Here is a 16,133-nt window from a genome sequence, read left to right on the forward strand (position 1 = left end):
TGTATAAGTAACTGTTGAGGAGCAAAAATGCCTTAGTAGTGGAGAAGGAGTAATGGGTAATTTTGCCAATGATTTATCACAGGCTTAATGGTCAATATGGTCTCCTTTCCCCTGTAATGTCTTACATGTCTATATAAATGGGAATCCTGAAGAAGTGTCTCAGCCCAAAATGTAGAATAGTTATTCATCTCACTAGATGCTGCCTAGCCTGCTAAGTTCCTCCAGCATTTTGTGTGTGTTGCTTTCGATTTCCAGCATTTGCAGAATCCTTCATGTTTATAAATGGGTATTATTTGTTGCTGATAGATCCATACTGCTGGGTCAGGTTGCACAGAAATGCCAATATGCCATTTTTTAATTGCATCACTCTAGAAAGAAGTGGAAAATAAACAACTTCCTATGCAAGAATGGACAGCTGGCTGTGAAGTTACAGTTTTGGAAATTTGCTGGAAGGTTGTATTAGAAACCAGAAAGTCAAATGGCAAATATAGTAAACTTGCTCAATTTTCCTCAAAGTTTAGAGCAAAATGTTGAGCTCTACATGAGGAGTGTATAATGCTGGATGTGTACTTAGTGACCACTTTATTAGGAACCTCCTGTATCTAATAAAGTGTCCACTGAGTGTATGTAAATGGTCTTCTGCTGCTGTACATCCACTTCAGAGTTTGACATGTTGTTTATTAAAAGGTGCAACCTTCACACCACTATTGTATCGCATGGTTATTTGAGTTACTGTCGACTTCCCGTCAGCTTGAACCAGTCTGGCCAATCTCCTCAGACTTCTCTCATTGACAAGGCATTTTCGCTCCACAGAACTGCTGCTAACTGGATTTTCTTTCTGTTATTTTCACACCTCTCCCTGGAAACTCTAGAGCTGGAGTTCCCAACCTGGCCCTCAGTTAATGGCAGGAGTCCATGCCATTAAAAAGGTTGGGAACGCACCCCTGCTCTGGAGTGTTGTGTGTGAGAAATCCCAGAAGACTGGCGGTTTCTGAGATACTCAGAGCATCCCATCTGGCACCAACAATCATTCCATGGTCAAAGTAACTTAAATCACGTTTCTTCCCCAGTCTGAACAACAACTGAACCTCTTGTCCATGTCAGCATGCTTTTATACATTGGGTTGCTATCACATGATTGGCTAATTAGATATCTGCATTAATGAGCAGGTACTGTATACCTGTTTTTTTTAATTGAGATACAGTGCAGATAGGCCTTCCCGGCCACTCGAGCCACGTCACTGAGCAATCCCTCCAATTTAATCTTAGCCTAATCACAGGACAATTTACCATGACCAATTAACCTCCCAACCGGTACGTCTTTGTAGTGTGGAGGAAACCGGAGCACCCGGAGGAAACCCACATGGTCACGGAGAGTACATACAAACTCCTTCCGGGCAGCGACTCTTAAAGAGGCCTCCGAGTGTATGTCAACTTTGCCTGCAGTGGAGAGAGGTACATTAAAATTTTGAATGAAAAATCAAAATTAGGTTAGAATGGAGGCATTCATTTTACATTTCAATGATTGTAAAAGAGAATTCTTTCTAAATATTGAAAAGTTTGAAGTTTATAGATCATTGCAAAGCCATATAGTTGCGGTAAGTAATCAATAGGGCTGATGATATGGGATAGGAGCTCACAGAAAGAATGTAAAGCAGCCCAGGATAGATTATACCTGCACTGGGCTTCACACCTTAATCTGGATATGTTGTCTTGAAGTGAGTAAGGCAGGGAAAAATCAGAATTAAATGTGGTGTACAACAGTTGAGCAATGAGAACAGAAACTGGACGATTCTTTCTCGGAATTTGCAAGGTGATTTGATTTAAGATGTTAAGTTGAACCCGTGGGGTGTGCAGAGAGAAACTCTCCCTACTGGTTGCTGAGGCGCGCACAAGGGGGCAGGTCAAAAGATTGGAACCAGGCATTCCGGGAGTGAAATAAGATCAGCGGATCAAGTGGAGAGTGACAAAAAACCTGGAACACTTCTAAAAATGGCAGTTGATGCTTGTTAATTTTAAACCTGAAACCGATAGATTGTTTTTGTTTTTAAAAAGAAGTGGGCTGGAGGAGTTGGGTCACAGATGAGGCATGATCACAATCAGTAATGAAACAGGTTTGAGAGACTGAAATCGCTTCATTCCCGAGTGGGAGAGCAGACATCCAAACCTCACGCTAAAACAGGAACGTGAGTGTTGTTCCCTTATTTTGGCGTTCGGTCAGTGGCGAAGTATACATTCTGGGAAGGGGTGTGTGTGGGGGGGGGGGGGGGAGAGATTAAAAACAGACAGCTTGCATTCAGTGTAGCCTGTGAAGCAGAAACCTAATTCACGGCAGCCAGACCGAGAAAATGCTGCATCACAGGGAATATGTGCAGCAGAGTTTTGAATATAAACTGGTTTATTATGAAACGATGGAGAGAGATTTCAGCATACTGTACCTACAGTCTTAATTCCGTCTCATATTTTATTAATTCAGTCCCAGTGTGCAAACACATGCAATTGATCCACTGCCCGAACGTGCAGACAAAACTAATTTAGTTCAATTCGGACGTGTAGGACAAAATTGAAATGGACCTGTTAGAAAATCCAACTGTACTGAGCGGGGCGGGGGAGTGGGAGGAGGCTGACCAGGAGAGTCCCAGACACGCAGGCAGCTCCTTCTGAACAAAGTGCCTATCACCCCCCCCCCCCCTTAGCCCACCACCACGAATGAGCTGACTGATCCGCTGATCTTGCCCCCTTGAAAGGACCAGGCGCTCTTGTAAATCCTCTCCCTCTCCGGCATCCCACAGCAGTCATCGGTTAAAGGAGATTGTGAGGTGCCTCCTCCTATGGTATTTTAACCTTGCTATGAAAGGTTAGAGTAGTTTTAGCTCCCACCCCCAGCTCTCTCTCCCTTTCTCTCTATGACTGGGAGTCAGCGGTAGGAGCTTCAACCTATCCCGAGTAAGTCCAGGTCGCCGCTCCTCGGGAGCCGGCCCGTGTAATGTGATCCGGGGATAGTGTTGGATAAGCCCGTAGACACGGCGTGAACGCTCTGCCGTTTTCAGACAGTGAGGAAAGAGTCGGCGGAGGAAGGTGGGTGACCGAGTGCTTGGCTATTTGACCTGGTACGGAGGCCAGGATAAACAGTGATTCTTGGCTGTATGTCGAGTCATTAATATCTGTTATTGCTAGCGCATGCTGTCCCGCTCGGGGAGCGCTTTGTGGGTGGGGAAGAGCGGGAAGGAATGTAAAAAGTAATCTGAATCAGAATGGGCTTGAAATTCTCATGTAAAAAACACAAGCGTACGAGGGTCTCTCTGTTGAATGAACCCCTTTGGAGTAGATGAATGGCGGTGCACGTTACATCTAGAGTTGTGTGAGCGTGGACGGTGGCTACAAACAGTAGTGTTGCGTTCCCTTCCTTCAGCGTGTGCGCGGTTTTCCTCTCGAGCATTCGTTGTGATACGTTTTCAAGAGATTGATTTTCTTTTTTGGCGTGAAGTGGTTGGACTGCTTTAGGGCGATGGACGGACGCTGTCCACCTCCGAACAATCTTGCTGCAGCTGAGTGGCTGTTCCGATGAATAGGCCAGAATCGCCAAAAGCCGGCGAGAAAAGTCGAGTCCAAGATCTTTGCAGTTCTTGCATCAGGTCTTGATGTTGGGAATGCGAGCCCCTAGGGAGGGAGGGAGGGGTATCATAGCGAGACATGCAGTCTGTTACAACACGATTCGGAAAGGAAAGGAGCTTGGGTTTCTTTTTAACCCCATTGAATTTTAATGACTTTATCGATTTCTCACTGAAACAGCTCAACTTAATATAGTAGGAAATGAAACAGCAACGCTTTGTATCTGTGGCTGGTTACTTGTACGTGTGTGTGTACAGTTAATTTGTTAGTGATCAATGTTTGGCTACTTGAAGATATGGATGTGAAATCCATGGAGAGGCAGTTCTCAGCAATTAGCTTTGCAATCAGCAATATATTTCTCTCGGTAATTTTAACGGGACTTTTGGTAAGGTAAATAAATAATCTTGAAATAGCTTTTATCTTGCCAAATTTAGTAATCAGGAAAATATATCTGCAGCTAGTAATCGGCCAGATAGATTCCTGGGTTACCAAATATACTTTGTATCTATCAACTTAATGCGTTCATATCAACCTTACTGTCTGAATGAAGGTTTTGATCATTCTTGTGTGTTTCACGCATTTAAATGGGGGTTAGAAGGACGTGTCAGAGCAGTTTAGTTATTGCTGCCTCTTAGTTGACGGTTCTTATATGTTCAATATCCTGAATCTGTCTCCACGCAGGGCACTGACAGAAAAACACGTGTTGCTCATTCTTTTTCTACCACTTAATAAATATATGTAGTTCGCTCTTGGGATCGACAATATCAAGGACTTGAGAAACTGCAGGTCTTGCTTTTATTCCAGGTGGGAAGGTGGCAACCATGTCTGGGTTGTCAAGTGCAGCGCCCACGCTACTAAATGGAGCATTGTTCGGCTGCAGGGAGGTGGGGGGGGGGGGGGTGTTGGTGGTAAAGAGAGAGAGAGAGAGAGAGAGACGAACGCCAGTTGTGCGTTCACCTGGCGAAAGTTGTACCTGAGCTCCCCCTACTGGCCGCTCGGAATGACCAAGGTCGCGGAGTTGCCTCTGCCGACGCAAACGGCTTCCCCTTCCCGCAGATGAGTCCAAGGCAGGCGGCGCCTGAGTAGTTCCAAAAGAGGGAGGAGCATTGAAACAAGATAATAAAGGTGTTTAATAACGCTGCTAAAGTAATGGGCCTTCAGTTTCTCAGCTGCGCCCAATTGGGAAATTGTGACTGAACTGCATGCAAACTTTTTGTTGAGTTACACCAGAGTTCACTCACTCTCTTTTGATGCACTGAACACGTGATTTGTATAGCACTGATATCTTCCGCAGTCTCTTGAAACCGTTTGTGAAAATGGGCAAGAATCCATTTTGCACACCAATTCATGTGCTTAAGGAAGTTGTGCTGGAAAGTGAGCAGAGGTTTCACTAACTGCAAGGCTGCAGATAAAGTACCGTGGAAATGGGGGGGGGAGAGATGTGATGCAGAATGGCTGATGCACTGCTCTTTGTGTTTGGCCACACACCTACTACTCCCACTCATGATCAAAGGATGTTTCCTGTAGTTGGAGATGTTTCCTAGGACTGGAAGACACAGGGTCAGAATGGAAGGACATACCTTTAAAACCGAGATGAGGAAGAATTTCTTTAGCTGGAGGGTGGTGAATGTGTGGAGCTTATTGCCACAGATGGCAGTGGAGGCCAAATCATTGGGTATATTTAAAGCAAAGGTTGGTAGGTTCTCGATTAGTAACGATGTCAAAGGTTATGGGGAGAAGGCAGAAGGATAATAAATTGACCATGGTGGAGCTGACTGAATAGGCCTAATTCTGTTTTTATGTCTTATGCTCTTATGAATAGAACGAATAGTTCTCTCAAGTAACTGATCAAGAGACCAATGAGAGAAGTTGATATTTTAAGGGGGTTGTGATCTGTGAAGGCAGCTCCACTTCCACATTATGCTAACCCAAGGACACTGATGAAAAGGATCGGTGTGACGGCCTTTAATTGCTGCCTCATGTTACTGATGGGTTAATAGCAAAGGTTTCCACCAAACCCCCCAAGTAAGGTATGTACCGCATTACCCACATACATCTGATATCAGGTAAATATTGGCCTCAGTAAGAGGAATTGCACACTGAAGTGCCTGGGTTGTTCTCTCCATGGCTGCTGAGCAGTCAATAAGTAAGGAAGGGTTATGGGGACAAGGCAGGAGAATGGGGTTGAGGGTGTCATAAATCTGCCATGATGAAATGGCTGCATAAACATGATGGGCCAAATGGCCTAATTCAAATGGCCTAAGACTCCTTGGTCTTATGATCTAAGTAACTGCTAGCAAAATTGAATGTGTAAGCAAATTACTTTCATGCAGGGCTTTTTCATGAATAAATATGTGACTCGGTCCCATTTCTTAGCACAGTCTATTAATAAAAATTCATCAGCTTTAAAGCAAGTATAAAATCTTCAATAAACTAACAAAATCAGGCAGCATAATGGAATGTAATTATTACATTTTGTTCTGTAAAGTAAGGTTTAATGTATGTGAATGGTAGTTTAGTCAATAAAAACAAGTTTATTATCAAAATTCAGTGTGTCTAAAGAAGCTGTCCAATCATTTATCAATTTCTACCTGGTTAACTATCAGAAAATAGCATAAGAAATAGACTGAACTATTTAATCGCTCCATTAGTGTATGCCAATCAGTTTCTCAGTACATTAAGTACTTTTCAATATGGAAATATTTCTAAAATATGGCAGCTGATGCTTGTGCATTTAGATTTGAAAAGTCTTCCGTAATCTGTGCAAGCACGGGACAGGAGCAGTTTTGTGGGCAAGACTGAGGCAATCAAATTAATCTTGAACCAGTGGAGAACATGGAGGGAAACAGAAAATTGAGTGGTTAATCACCAGGTTTAAAATTGATTACACCAGGGTCATCTGCAGTAATTTCCTTTAATTATTAATTAGCATGTTCATTTCAAGTGTATTTTCAAGTGTTTTTGGTAAGGTTTTGTTGTTGCATGGTTTTTGTCAGTCAGAAGCTCCTCTGCAATTCACAGATCCCAAAGGTGAGTGCACTAACTCCAAAGAATAATAATTCTGTATGATGGAGAACATGCTAAATGCATCAAAATCCAGTGGACTCCGGTTAATTGGTACACACAGGGTCCAATTAAGTGGCTGCCCGAATTAGCCGAAGTCTCATGAAAATAGTTAAAAGGTATAAAAATGCAAACTAAAATTTAACTAAGTAAAAACTTAAGTATTTAAATGAAATACAGAACAAATTAGAATACTACCAATACTTCTGCAGTGCTATAAAACTATGTTTTACTTCCTAATAGTTACTGACTGAGGAATTAATCTAGTGCTTTTGATTGAATGTAAATGAACAAAATCAGTGCAGACACGTAGTGCTGAGATGGACTGAATTTCTTACTTGCTTAAACTCTACATAGCTCGCCAGTGTTCTCTGTCCTGAGCCAGTCTCTCATGTTGTCTCCATCTTCTTGGTGTATCCTTCCTCTCCCAGGGATGAGGTCTTTAGACCTCCATTGGCGTTTCTGTAGCACTGGGTATTTCTGGGGATGGGGCTGATAGCCCCATGCCCAACCATCTTCCTTACACAGTCAGGCTTGGGACTGTCCTTGGTGGAGTTAGATAATGGACTACCTTCATGCAATGCTTTTGAATTGCATCTGCCAAATCCTCATTTTTCATTTTAACATTTAAGATGATTTTGATAACTTCAAATTCTTTGCAGTCCCTAACTTGTTGAAGTACTGAAATCGTTTCGTTTTCACTCCCAGTCGTTTCGGGCATCTCCAAGCCTGAATGGTTATAACCACAGTGAGTTAAACAGTTCTGAATTGTCTTTCTGCTTACTTCTCACCAATTGTCTGTGACAAGAATCACTCCTTTTAAAAAAACAGAGGCAACTGACGCTATTTAAAAGCAGTTCACTCTAATTATGATGCAGTATCTAATGGCTAAACAAGTGCACACAACTGACGCTAGTCAGAAACTGTTCAGAGAGAGTCTCCTGTCCCAATTAAATGGAATAGTGTCCCAAATAAACAAAGGGAATCTTGTTTTTTTTCTCACAATTAGTTTCTTTTTGTTCTTTTAAGCGTTGTCCTAAATAAGCAGTTGCCCTGATTAACCGCTGACCCAATTAAACAGAATCCACTGCACATCTCTTTTGAGGGGGTGGGAAGTAATTACAGTAGCATTTCTTTTATCTCAGAACATTGTGGCTGGTCATAATGCAGACATCTTGTCAAATGAGAGGGAAAACAGTAAACACCAAATCTGTACACGTGTATCACATCCATATAAGCTTACATTGACATATACAATTACACTTAAGTTCATTAGTGACCAGATTTTTTTGTGTGTGTGTGTGTGGGGGGGGGGGGTTGAATATTATGTATGACTCAGTTCCTACAGTTCAAACTGACAATGTAACTTCAGCTAACTATCAGCTTCGCTGAAATACTAGTGCCAACTGTCCCACTATTACTTTGGCACAGCTGATAAACAGGCCTGCCGGATACCAAATTCAACTTCCCAATGTGTTGAGGATTTGGCAGGTGCTATGTAAATGACATTTCTTTTTAACTACTTTCATGTGTATAATTGCATGCAGAAAGTCTGTCCAACAGCATGACTTCTGCATCCAAGCATAAGAGGAGGTCTTTGCCTTCACTACTTCCAGACTGCAGATCAATGCTCTGCAAGCAATTCAGCCTACAATTTTCTGTCTAGATGGAAAGTTTGAGCGTGCGTGTTTTTAATCTTGTTTTTATTCTTTGTAGCAGCTGGCGTTTTGTGCTTTACACTTTGCAGCTTCCGATATTTCTGCCCATTAAAGTAAATCTTGAATTAGCAATGAGATGGTAACAGCTTGCACTTAAATAATGTAGAAAAAATTATTCCTAGGTGCAGCACAGAAGACATAATTAGACAAAAGGTAGGTTTGAATAAAGGAATTGGAGGAATCGAAGGAGGTGAAGAGATTTTTATAAATATTCCCGAGTATATGGTTTGGGTGGCTGGAGATGTGGATTGCAGTGGTTTGGAGAAAGGACTGAGGAAGCATGAAAGGCTAATTTGGAGAAGACATTTTAATCATTACCACACAATCCAGGTCCTGTCTGATGGAAGTTCATCAACCTGATAATTCAAATTCAATTTGGTTTTCTTCGCAGACACTGCCTTGAGCTGCATTTTCTATTTTCATTTCAAATTACAACTTCTTTCTTCATTTCCCTTCCGTTCCGGTTGTTACATTTATGTGGAATATTTTTACTCCACTGTGTGGGTGACGCAGCGGGATTCCGCTGAACGCTGGAGCGAGTGCCCCATACAGTTCTGTTGGCGTCATCAGAAAAGAAGCAATTTCACTGGAAGGTGGCAAAGGTTTACCAAGTGTCACGATGAAGGGTCTTGGCCTGAAACGTCAGCTGTTTATTCCCCTCCATGTGTGCCATCTGACCTGCTGAAATATCCCAGTACTTTGTGTGCAAGGATTTTGATCAGACTGGACAATTGTAACTCTGAGGAGAGATTGGATATGTGGAGCAAAAATAAAATGTGGAGAAACTCAGCAGGTCACACAGCATCTGTTGGGGGGGGAGGGTAAAGGAAATTTTGATGTTTCAGGTTGAAATCCTGCATTAACACTTCCAGCATCTGCAGTCTCTTGGATAAGTTAGAGCTACCCTCCTTAAAACAAGGGAGGGTGAAGGGAGGCTTCAATGTGGTGCATAAAATAACAAGCTAAGATAGTATAGGAAGGACTATTAAAAATCAGGGGGCCTGGATTTAATATACAGTGAATTCTGGTTAATTAGCAGACACGTCGGGGCCAGTATACGTACTTTGGCCCAATTAGGAGGTGCCCTAATTAGCTGAAGCTTTGTGGAAATAGTTAAAAAGGTATAAAAAAAGACAAGCTACCATTTAACTGAGTAATAAATTATATAGTTAAATGAAATACAGAACAAACTAGAACATTACCAATACTACTACAGTACTACACAGCTGTGTATCAGTTCCTACTAGTTCTCGATGGAGGAATTAATCCAGTGTATGCTGCTGTGCTCTTTAGATTGACTGTAAATGAACAAAATTAGTGCAGACACATAGTGCAGAAAATGGACTGCCTTCAAACAATGTTTTTGATGATTGCATTCCTCAATTCATTTTCATTGTAACGTTCTTGATAATTGTCAATACCTTCTAATTCTTCATAGGAGCTGACTTGTTGAAGTAGTGAACTTGTCTAATTTTCCAATTTCCACCCGTTTCTGGCATCTCCAAGCCTCAATGCGTGAAACCACAGTGAAGGAAAACAGTTCTGAATTGCCTTACTCCTTATTTCTCTCCAACTATCACTGACCAAAATATCACCACATTTTGAACAGAAGCACATGCATTGATGCTATTTTAAGACTGTTTGCTGTAAGCGCAGTTAACGGCCACATGGCATGTACGCGACTGACGCTAGTTTAAAAACTGTTCGGCAACACTCTCCTCTCCCATTTTGGCATACTATCCCAAATAAGTGAAGGGAATCCTGGATTTTTTGTTCTTTAAGAGTTCTCCCAAATCAGCGGCTGCCATAATTGATTAAGCATTGGTCCAATTAACCACAATCCACTATAATTTGGAAAAGGATTATTGGAAAGAAGAGGAAAGTCTGTCTCATCAAGAGGTTGTTATGTGTCTGGATCTTACATTCTGGAAGGGTGGATTACCTAAGGGCTGAGAGTTCGGCTTAGGCCCAGTGCCTTTAAGCAGCACAGACATAATGGACAGATTGGCCATGTTATAAATATTGTGATTCCAAGCACTGTATCCTCAGCATCTTGGCTGATTTTCCATTTGTCAGTGTTCAACCTGAACAGTGAATGTTGGTCAGTTCTGATGTGGACCATTCATTGATTGTACTGGTCTACTCTGAATTGAGCAGACTAGATGACCCCTCCCTTCCAATCACTTTTCCCACGGAGATTTATGAGGATATTGCCCGGAAATCTGACAGTCTGATTTATAGGGATAGGCTGAGGAGGTTGGAACTTTTCTTATTGGAGCATAGGAGAACAGGGTGTGATCTTATAGAAGTGTATAAAATTATGAGGGACATGGAAAGGGTGAATGAGCACAGTTTCTTTCCCAGGGTTAGTGAATTAAGAAGTACAGAGTTCAGATGAGGGGTAAAGATTTAACAGGAACTGGCTGGGCAACCTTAGAGTATGGTCAGTATATGAAGTAAGCCACCAGAGGAAGTGGCTGAGCCAGGTACATTAATAACATTTAAAAGTTGCTTGGACAGGTACATGGATAGGATTAGAGGGATATGGACCAAATATGGGCAAATGTGATTAGCTTTCATGTGAATCTTGGTCAGCATAGATCTTTTGGGCCAAAGGGCCTGTTTCCGTGTTATAGACTCCATGACACTTTCCACCATCGTATCCACCCCACCACTCCCTCCTACACTGCAGCAGAACCAGGGCCTCATATCTTGGTGCACCCATTCACTGAGGGGGAAGGGGCAAGGTTACCTTCAAAAGTCTATTGAACTGGGAGGATGAATGCACATTCTCTTGTCTGCTAAGACACAGGGTAGCACCTGAATCTGGGTTGTCTTCTGGCGCTAAGTTATGTAGCTGGTCTACTTTATCATAGTCCTCTTCACTCTACACTGCGCTGCCACTGAGTGCCGAGAGATTGGTAGCTGACTGCTGTAAGCGTACCTCACGAGTCCCCAGTGACTTTCTAATGGGGCTGAAAGATGAGTACACCCAGCACTTGGGATTAGTAATGTAATATCTCAGCTCACCAGGTGGTTCAGCAGGCCTCCCTCTGGGACCTCCGTTCTCTGTGGGCCTAAAGATCAGGCAGGGATTCAGAACGGGCTGAAAAGAGTTCTGAAGAGAAACACAGCAGATGCTGGGGCATGTTTCTGAGTCCATATTGGTTGACGTTCAGCTTGGCTTTGTTGGCTATTGTGGCTGAATGATCTGCTTACAGGCATCGCCCAAGGCTCAGGCTTTGGATGGATAATGAGTAAGGTACCAGTGGCCTGGAAACACTCACAGAAAACATACTCTGATATTTTCTACAAGGGAGAAAAGGACATTGTCGCATCACCTTATGACGTTATATCCATGTTACAGAGTTACACAGCACATAAACAACCACTTTGGCTCAACATGTCTAAGTTCCTCAGATACTCATCCATAATGATCGGAGTTACCAGCACTTAATCTGTAGTCCTTGAAGCTTTGGCCATTTAAATGCTCACCCAGATAGTTTTTTAAATGTTATGAGAATGTCTACCTCCCACTCTCCCTCAAGTAGTGCATACCAAATTCCAACCTCCCTCAGTGTGAAAAGATTCTTCGCTCTAGACCTTTTACCCCTTAACTTAAACCTAAGGTCTTTGTTACAGAAACCTTCATTATCAAGAAACATGTACTGTCTTTCTTCAAAGTTCAAAGACAGTTTATCATCGAAGTACAGATATGTCACTATATACTACCCTGAGATTCATTTTCTTGCTGGCATTCTTGTCTATATCCATCATAATTTTTTCAGACTTCATCAGGCTACCTCCCTAGTTAGTCCCTCCCCCTACCCCAGTCCTCAGCTCCTAGGAAAAGAAGCCTAGTTTATCCAGTCACTTCATAACTGAGATGCTCCATCCTAAACACTGTCCTGGTGAATCTCCTCTGCAGCTTCTCCAAAATTATCTTTATTGTGACAGTGCAATATTTCGGATGTGGTCTTATGAAGCCTTGCCATAACTTCCTTACTCTTATCACCTGACATACAAAGGCTGGCAATCCCACGTGCCTTCTTTCACAACAGTATCTACTTGTGCTACCACCTTCAGGGACCTTCAGACTTCTTCAAGGTCCTGTTGTTCCTCAGGACTCCGTTTGTTGTGTATTGCCGGATCCTGATACTTTTGAAATCCAAAGGTTCTCCAGAAATCGAGAATGAGGCATAAAATTTGTTGCTTATGGCCATTTTATTTTGTATTACAAGAGCAAAGAAGAAGTATGTAGCGTTAAGAGAAACAAAAAAAAGAGGAAACAAAAAAATTAGTTGAGATCTTCTCATACTAGACTAAAGATAGTAGAAATTCTATTGATACATTTAATCAATAAAATAGCCAGATTTAAGTAATCTGATACACACCAGTGAAACCAAGAACTTTCTAGAAAAATAGAGGGAACTGCAGCACAATTTTCACTGAACAATTACATGTATATCGGTGATTATATAAAAATACAGAGAAACATAGGAATAGTTAAATCACAAGAAAAATGACAATTCTACAGCCCAACCTAACAGTATGTTCTTACCATTATTTGACTTCATCTCACACTTATCAAGGGTTAGAAGCATGTTCCTTACCTGGTTGCCGATCCTTCTGAAGAAAGATAAACCAAAACTTATAATGAAGGCTTGGATCCTAGTTATTCTAAACCCTATTCTACCACTTGACCTGGAGTTTGGGGCCAATGAGAGTAGGAAGAAGATAAATAGGCCCTATTGGGTCCTGCATTTGATCATCATCCCTAACCTGCTTGCTACATGCCCACAAAGATCCCCCTGAGGCTCTAAGACACTCGATTCTCAGGATCAATCCAACTGCTAGGCACTGTGGGAGACAGCAGCACTCGGATCAGAACATTTTCAGAAAAACTCTGGTCGGGAAAAGGTCAGCAGAAAATTGATTGTGGCTTACAAGAGCAGTGAATAAGAAGGATAAGCGTAGCCACAGATACCTCTCTGAGTCTGGTGTGTGTGTGAATCAGATTACAGACGAGAAGAGAAGGCTGCAAAAATGGACATTGAGGCCAATGTATACCGGAAAAAAAGACTGATATTTCATGTTTGACTCTCTGAACTTGCATCAGAAGCTTTGGTCAGTTGCTGATTCTCTTAACTTTGAGCCAGAGGTCATGCGTTCAAGTCCCACTCCAGAGACCTGAGTCCAGTCCCCCTTTATATAATAATTAAAGTGTATTAACAGGCTGGTCTATTAAAGATGTGAGGCTTTAAATTAGGTTCCCTCTTGTTCCTTCATGTGACGTAAAAGGTCTGATGGCACAAGTCAGAGATAGCCATCTGGTTTATATCTATGTCCCAGTCTTTGGTCATCCGAGCTCCTGCAAGTGGAACACCTGGACATGATTGTCCCCCATGATTACAAATTGCCTAATATCTGCCCATGCATTATGATTTCCTATTGCATAAGGTGCTGTAGGTGCATTTCCACTTTCTAGAAATTCGCTGGCCTGATGTGCCTATACTGTGTGTAAATGTATTTTGTCTGACTTCTGCCACCCAAAATTTGTTGTCAGTGCAAAAAGAAATTTGCAAATCTATGTAGAAATGGCAGTGGAGTGGGGCAAATTGGTTGGTTCTGTCACAATGATATGAGAAACTACCCATAGGGAAAGAAAAGGAAATTGCATACACCTCCGTGCATTAGATAGGAAAGAAAAGAATTAAGTAAGATTTGGTGAAAAGTAACTTAGCAAGAATAGTGCTTTAGTGGATTGACGAGGATGGGATGTTGAGTTTGCATGGAATATTAGATCAGACCTTGCGACGTTGTAAATTTTCCCCCCTCCATTATCCTCTTGGGCTCTCCCACGAGGGCAACTGTTTCTGTGTGTTTTGGGATGGTTGTTGCGGAATCTACGGACTGCTATAGATGAGACAGGAGGTGCTTGGTTGCTGGGTGTATATTGCAGGATGGTGTGCACACTATTTGTCATTTTGCAGTGTTTCAGTGTGCTTCCAGTGAAGATACTCTTCTCAATACCATCTTGTATTCTGCTCCATTTTCCATGGTGACATGACAGGTTTCTGTGGATTGGTGAGAATGTTACATTTCTTGTGGAGGCTTTAGCAATATCTTGAAGAGGACTAGCATATAAAAGCGAAGTTGTAATGCTGAGGTGCCTTAAGACATTGATCAGACCACACCTGGAGTATTGTGAGCAGTTTTGGGCACCTTATCTAAAATATTATGTGTTGACATTGGAGAAGGTCCAGAGGAGATCCACAAGAATGATCCTGGGAATGTAAGTATGAGGAGAGTTTGATGGTTCTGGGCATGTATTTGCTGGAGTTCAGAGGAATGGAGGGGGAGTGGAATCTTATTGAAACTTGTTAAATATTGAAAGGCCTGGACAGTGTGGTTTTAGAGTTCAGTATAGTGGGGGAGTCTATAACGAAAGGGAGCAGCCTCAGAACATGAGGATGTCTCTTTAGAACAGGGAATTTCTTCAGCCAGAGAGTGGTGAATCTTGGCTGTGAAAGCCAAGTCATTGGGTATATTTAAAGGGGGTGGGTGGTGTTTGATAGGTTCTTAATTAGTAGCAGGTCAAAGGATATGGAGAGAAGACAAGAGAATGGAAGTGAGAAGTATAATAAATCAGCCATGATTGAATGGTGGAATAGACTTGATGGCCTAATTAGCTCCTGTTACATGGTCTACTGGAATTATTTCTCCATCGTTGTGGTAATTTTTTTGCTGTGTTACAACTAGAATTGACTGTTTTTATTGAAAGCCTTGTGTTTGGTGGTTGATCAATGTGATCACGTTCTTTACGTCACATACAGAGCTGATTATATCTGATGTGTCATAAACGAGCAAGTCAAAACAAATAGTGAGATTTGGAACAAGGTGTTTGAACTTGATGATTCTCCAATTCCCCCTGCAGATCAGAGACCTTTTATTCTCACCTAAAGTGCTAAGCCAGGTGAGACATTGGGCTCTGATGTTATACAGGTGATGTGCTACCCCCCCAGGTGAGAGATTGGGTAATGTTGACGATGAGAGGGGACACAGGTGTCTTGGTACATGAGTCTCTGAAAGGCAGTGTGAAGGTGTAGCAAGCAACTAGAAAGGCAAACGGCATGTTTGCTTTTATTTTGAGAAGATTTGAATAAAGATGTCTCACAGTAATTAAAGAGCACATTGGTGAAACTCCACAGGAAGTCCTGTATACAGTTGACATCTCCTTACATGGAATGGGACCAAGCTGACATAGAGCAAACCTTCATTAAACTGCGGTAAAACTTCATTAGAATAGTTTCGTGGAAGGTAGTTTACCAGTGGAGGAGAAACATGAGTTGACTATGCTTATATACTTCAGAAATGGAAAACAGATACAACTGCAGACACCAGAATCTGAAAAAAAGATTTTAGGAAGCATCACTAACCCAGGATGTTGACTGGTTTCTCGCTCTGCAGACGTCGCAGTGCCAACAGAGTTCTGTATGTTCCAGAAGATCTCTCTGAAACATGCAAAACTCTTAGAAAGTTTGACAAGTGGATTTTGGGGAGGGCACATTGCGGAGTCTAGAACCATGGATCACAGAATCAGAGTTGGGGCAGACCATTTAAGACAGAGATACCTCATTCCAAGGGTGATGAAACTTGAGATTTTCTGAACATAAGGACTGTGCAAGCTCAAAAAATGATGGGTTGAATTCCAGACTTCAGGGAAATTGAGAGATGTGGG

At 42.1% G+C, this 16,133-nt stretch overlaps 1 protein-coding gene across 16 annotated transcripts in view; it reads left to right on the forward strand.

Moving 5' to 3' along the window:
• Positions 1-16,133, forward strand: part of LOC140728939 (teneurin-3) — a 2,305,574-nt gene that overhangs the window by 1,883,339 nt on the left and 406,102 nt on the right. For 2 of the 16 annotated variants that reach the window (XM_073048063.1, XM_073048067.1), the window contains exon 1: positions 2,731-3,077. The exons of 13 other annotated variants lie outside the window; for them this stretch is intronic. The gene's annotated coding sequence lies outside the window, so the exon portion shown is untranslated. Of the gene's footprint in view, positions 1-2,072; positions 2,186-2,730; positions 3,078-16,133 lie in introns of those variants that run through there. One more of the 16 variants, XM_073048064.1, reaches the window with a different exon arrangement.

This window comes from Hemitrygon akajei, chromosome 6, assembly GCF_048418815.1.
Source record: "Hemitrygon akajei chromosome 6, sHemAka1.3, whole genome shotgun sequence".
NCBI lineage: Eukaryota > Metazoa > Chordata > Chondrichthyes > Myliobatiformes > Dasyatidae > Hemitrygon > Hemitrygon akajei.